The sequence below is a fragment of the Podarcis tiliguerta genome (assembly GCF_965153285.1).
Source record: "Podarcis tiliguerta genome assembly, chromosome: 10".
NCBI classification, from domain to species: domain Eukaryota; kingdom Metazoa; phylum Chordata; class Lepidosauria; order Squamata; family Lacertidae; genus Podarcis; species Podarcis tiliguerta.
Window position 1 is genome coordinate 65,740,763 of NC_139543.1, and position 5,853 is coordinate 65,746,615.

The following is a 5,853-nucleotide window of genomic DNA, read 5'->3' on the forward strand; positions in this document are numbered from 1 at the left end:
CGGGTGGGAGGAGCCAGGCAAAGGACTCCGGCGACCCTACGGGCGGGAGGAAGTCTACGCCAGCCGCGTACGCAGGCGAGATGGGAACGCTACGGCCCTCGAGCGGGCAGCGCGCGGAAAGGAGACAAAGCCATTTGCAGCCCTACTGGCGCTGCGCAAACTGCGTAGGGTGGGGGAAGTTCTCTGCTGACCCCTAGTGGCGCATTACTCAAAACACAAACCTCGCGAGTATTTCTTAGACCTCTTGATCTGTTTACATTTCCCCTCTTATAGCGCTCATCTAGCTATACGTGGACGGTCTTTTCAGTGTGAGTGCACGCGTGAGCATGTATGCTCTTTCCTGCCCCCTCATCTGTGTCATCTGACCTTCGAAGGTTTATGCCAAGTTCATGAGTGTGTGTGTGTGTGTGTGTGTGTGTGTGTACAGACACACACACACACACACACACACACACGCGCCAAGGCTGTATATTGTCTCCCTGGTTATTTAACTTATATGCAGAATTCATCATGCAAAAGGCTGGACTGGATGAATCCCAAACTGGAATTAAGATTGCCAGAAGAAATATCAACAACCTCAGATATACTGATAACACATCCTTGGTGGCAGAAAGTGAGGAGGAATTAAAGAATCTTAATGAGGGTGAAAGAGGAGAGCGCAAAACATGGTCTGAAGCTCAACATCAAAAAAACTAAGCTCATGGCCACTGGTCCCATCACCTCCTGGCAAATGTTGTTGTTGTTTAGTCATTTAGTCGTGTCCGACTCTTCATGACCCCATGGACCAGAGCACGCCAGGCACTCCTGTCTTCCACTGCCTCCTGCAGTTTGGTCAAACTCATGCTGGTAGCTTCAAGAACTTTACTGTTGCTATTTAACAACTGGGAGGCCAACATCCTTGCTGATCTACTGCAAGTCACCCAGAAATCTACCAGTAAGTAGATCCTGATTTACCTTCTGCCTTTCTCTGGAAACAACGAAGAAAAACTTTTAAAAAACAAATGAGGAACTCTGGGGCTTGAGAAATAAGCGGGGGGGGGGGGGGTTGAGACGAGGAACCAGTCATCCCAGAAGCATTTCTATAAATTCAGTTGTGCTTACAAATGTTCAACTACTGAGAGGCAGAAATATTTACAACTCTCTTGCAAATCACTTGGATCTACCAGTAGATTCTTATCAAACTTCTGGCCAATCCGTAGCATTGGAACTGCACTCCATATGAACTGAGCTGCATTTCAAGGCAAGCCTTAGCATGCATGCAGCAGTGTCTTGGATCAGAGCCAACTCTTGTTTTAGTTTTAATGAATACAGCTCATGTTTATTGTATGCCTCCCAGAAACCAGTATTCTGCCCTTTCAGGGCCTGACACTGCTATTTCCCATCACCCCCCGCTTTAACAGGTGAGATTCAACCAACTGAGGATGAATGCTCATTGTCATAATAGCCTCCCTGTCAACAAATCATAACAAGCCCGCCATAAAGTCTGGGCATAGTCTATGTTAAGTTGTGGGTGAACATATCAGACGATACAGCAATTCTTCAAACAGCTCACAGGCCAGAACTGAACTGAACGGAAGGGTTCAGCCAGCCTGCTTATATAGAGCTCGACTACAACACAACAGTAACCACTTTCTGTAACTATCCAATCACTGAACGTCACTTTCGATTCCTTATTTGCATATGTGGACCTGAGTGAAAACTCAGTATCCCCCTGCTGGCCCAGGGTGAGAACTTCAGTACATAACAGTCCAACTTCTGATTAAGGCTTGTGCAAGCAAATTGGGACCAATCCTCCATAAAGAGGTTGTCCTGAGAAGCTTGTGTCAGCTCAGTCGGTTAGAACATTGTGCTGATAACGCCAAGGTTGCAGGTTTGATCCTCATATGCGACAGTTGCATATTGGACTAAATGATTCTCAGGGTCCCTTCCAATGCTACAATTCTATGATTTTAGATGTGGGACTTGATGGTCTTTTGAATGGATCCTATGCACAAGAAGCTGGCATAAAGAAACCCAGTAAAAATTAAACTGGATTGAAACGTTCAGCAGTGAGGCTGCTGCTCTGCCGAAGTCTGGCAGAGGGGAAACAAGTCTTTAAAATACTGTTCTGTGCCTGGTTGACAGACCAGGTTTATGATCCTGTCTAAGTCCCCACCTATGCCCCCGTTGTGCTCCCAAGACTGTATTTTACTATCTTATACTTGAAGCTTTTGCCTGCTTCCCTCTTGCTGCTTTCCTGATTTGGTATGAAGTGCGCTCTTACAGAACCATGGGAACCAGCCTTTTGCCCCATATTGCCTACACGGACTGGCACCAGCTCTTCTAGATTTCTGGCAGGGGGTCTATCCTATCCCAGCCCGACCTGAAGATGCTAGAGATTGGACTTGATGTCTTTTGCATGCACAGCAGACGCCCTAGGTAAAGGGAAAGGGAACGGGGTGAGCTCCCGTTGCTCGGTCCCTGCTCCTGCCAACCTAGCAGTTTGAAAGCACATCAGAAGTGCAAGTAGATAAATAGGTACTGCTCCGGCAGGAATGTAAGCGGCGTTTCCATGCACTGCTCTGGTTCGCCAGAAGCGGCTTAGTCATGCTGGCTACATAACCCGGAAGCTGTACGCCGGCTCCCTCGGCCAATAACGCGAGATGAGCGCCGCAATCCGAGTCGGTCACGACTGGACCTAATGGTCAGGGGTCCCTTTACCTTTACCTAAGTATCATACTGGGATAGGTATTGTGTTTATTTATGCACTCATCATGCGAACTGGGGTCAAGAATGGCAAGGGGGGGGATAGAAATTTATGAAATAAATGACTGAAAATTAAATCTGACACTAGGAACAGAGCTTTTCCAGAAGAAAAGGGTTCCTCAACCAAACATCTCACCTGGACATTATTTCCTACAAACTTGCTATGTACTGGGTCCAAATTATCTGTTGTAGGGAAACATCCTTTCTGCAAGAGTAAATAAAGCTGTTTCCAAGAGTTAAGGTTAGATTTGTGTGTGTGTGTGCAGTGACATTTATATAACTTTAACTTACAAGTCTACTTAAAATCACAAAACTGTATAAATGTTGTGCAGCTTTGGACTGCATTAATGCAGGCCACGGCCTTTATCATTTATTCTTGACCACAGTGAAAACAAAGCCGCCCCTGTGGTTTGTTTCGGCTCCAGTTGGGTGTCACGCCGAGCAAGCTGCACACTGTGCTTTTGTTTTCTTTTAGAAGCGAAGCCCTAATTAAAATCGCTGCTGGCATCTGTACATGGGCAGAGAACAAAAAGACGTTTGAGAACTGTCAAGAGCACGCAGTGCTTCGCGAGATGCATTAAATGCTTTGACTTCGCCCAAGGCAGTCTCATAGAGAAAAACAAATTTAAAAGGAGGAAAATTGGTTCCATCCTCTTGACATTTATTTTCCTATAAGAGAATTGGTGGTATATGCTGGCTTTGGAATGGACGATAGTACTATTATCTTTGTAGGATCTCCTCCAACCCTCTGTCCAGGTTCTACTTCAGCACAATTTCTAAGCAACCATAGCATGCATTTATTATTTGCAAAGGACAGAAGCCATTCTGGCCAAGGTATTGAAGTTGATGAGAACATCTTATGCATGTTGAAAATGCACTAATAGATAAAGGTCACTTCCAGAACTGGGTTAAGAACCAGCTTTGCCTGAGAAGTTAGTTCTGAGTGCAGGAGTAATCACACCACACCAAAGACAGTAAAAGTGGTAACAGATAGTATATGGCCACATTTCTTCAGTAATACTCTCTCAGGAAAGTAGCACAAATATGTGAAATGTCACCTGTCCCCAAAATAGGATTTTTAGGTTTTCATATAATTTAGTTGAGACTAACCCTGCATCTTAAAAAAGCAGAGACATCACCTTGTCGACAAAGGTCCGTATAGTTAAATCTATGGTTTTCCCAGTAGTGATGTATGGAAGTGAGAGCTGGACCATAAAGAAGGCTGATCGCGAAAGAATTGATGGTTTTGAATTCTGGTGCTGGAGGAGACTCTTGAAGTCCCACTGACTGCAAGAAGATCAAACCAATCCATTCTGAAGGAAATCAGCTCTGAGTGCTCACTGGAAGGACAGACCCTGAAGCTTTACTTTGGCCACCTCATGAAAAGAGAAGACTCCTTGGAAAAAGACCCTGATGTTGGGAAAGATGGAGGACACAAGGAGAAGGGGACGACAGAGGACAAGATGGTTGGACAGTGTTTTCGAAGCTGCAAACATGAGTTTGACCAAACTGTGGGAGGCAGTAGAAGACAGGAGTGCCTGGCGTGCTCTTGTCCATGGGGTCACGAAGAGTCGGAAACGACTCAACGACTCAACAACCCATGTGTTGACATTATATTCAAAAATCTCGTGATTATTTAAGTAGGTTCATAGCTTTTTGATTTCATAGAATCATAGAATTGGAAGAGACCACAAGGGCCATTGAGTCCAACCCCCTGCCAAGCAGGAAACACCATCAGAGCACTCCTGACATATGGTTGTCAAGCCTCTGCTTAAAGACCTCCAAAGAAGGAGACTCCACCACACTCCCTGGCAGCAAATTCCACTGTCGAACAGCTCTTACTGTCAGGAAGTTCTTCCTAATGTTTAGGTGGAATCTTCTTTCTTGTAGTTTGGATCCATTGCTCCGTGTCCGCTTCTCTGGAGCAGCAGAAAACAACCTTTCTCCCTCCTCTATGTGACATCCTTTTATATATTTGAACATGGCTATCATATCACCCCTTAACCTCCTCTTCTCCAGGCTAAACATGCCCAGCTCCCTTAGCCGTTCCTCATAAGGCATCGTTTCCAGGCCTTTGACCATTTTGGTTGCCCTCCTCTGGACACGTTCCAGTTTGTCAGTGTCCTTCTTGAACTGTCCTTCTTGAATTCTTGAATTTATATCCCAGTTTTCCTCCAAGTAGCTCAAGGAGGTAATGTTCTCTTTCTCCCTACAATCCTGTGAGGTAGGTTAGGCCAGCACTGCCTGGCCCACGGTCCCCCAGTGAGATTCGTGGCTGAGTGGAGATTTGAACCCTAGTCCCCCCGCTCTGCCTAACACTCTCACCACTACAGCACACAAAGCACTTTTACAACTGATTGAGCAACCTTGAAGTCAAACATCATTCATCATTTTCTCTCACTCGAGGCAAAATTTTTTAACTTTTCTTTCAAGTCCAAGACCACACAGCACACTACTTTTAAAAGCTTATTTGCTCTGTGTGGATGAAGGGATCATCAGTCTGCCTGAAGAGCCAGAGGGGAAAAGGTCGCTATCATCTGTGTGCTACTACTGATCTTTGTAAACTGAAGTTGGGAGGAAAATGCTTTAAAATGATCACAAGATAAGTTCCACCGGGCATAAGCAGCTCCTTCTCTGGACCTTTGCCAAGATGCTTGTTAAGCGAAGGCTGGATGCAGATGCCGAGAGAGATGAAATCTCGAAGGCAAATACTCAACTACAACTTTAATCAGTCAAAACACAGTTTTACCACAGAAGTGTAATTACCAGAGATGATATCCAAACAAATGCACAAGTAGCTTTTCCCTGACAGGCATTGTATAGCATCATGCACCCCAGATTTCAAAGCACTTTTTGTAGTAGGATGTTCACAGGAACAAACTGCATAAACTAGCTGTTTGCTGTATTTTGCCCTGAGTCATGTGCCCATCAGTGGTGGTCGCATGTGCAAGATAAGGGTTCTAAGCCTAGCTTACTTAATACAGTGGTACCTCGGGTTACATACGCTTCATGTTTCAGACTCCGCTAACCCAGAAATACCTTGGGTTAAGAACTTTGCTTCAGGATGAGAACAGAAATCGCACGGCAGCGGCGCAACAGCAGTGGGAG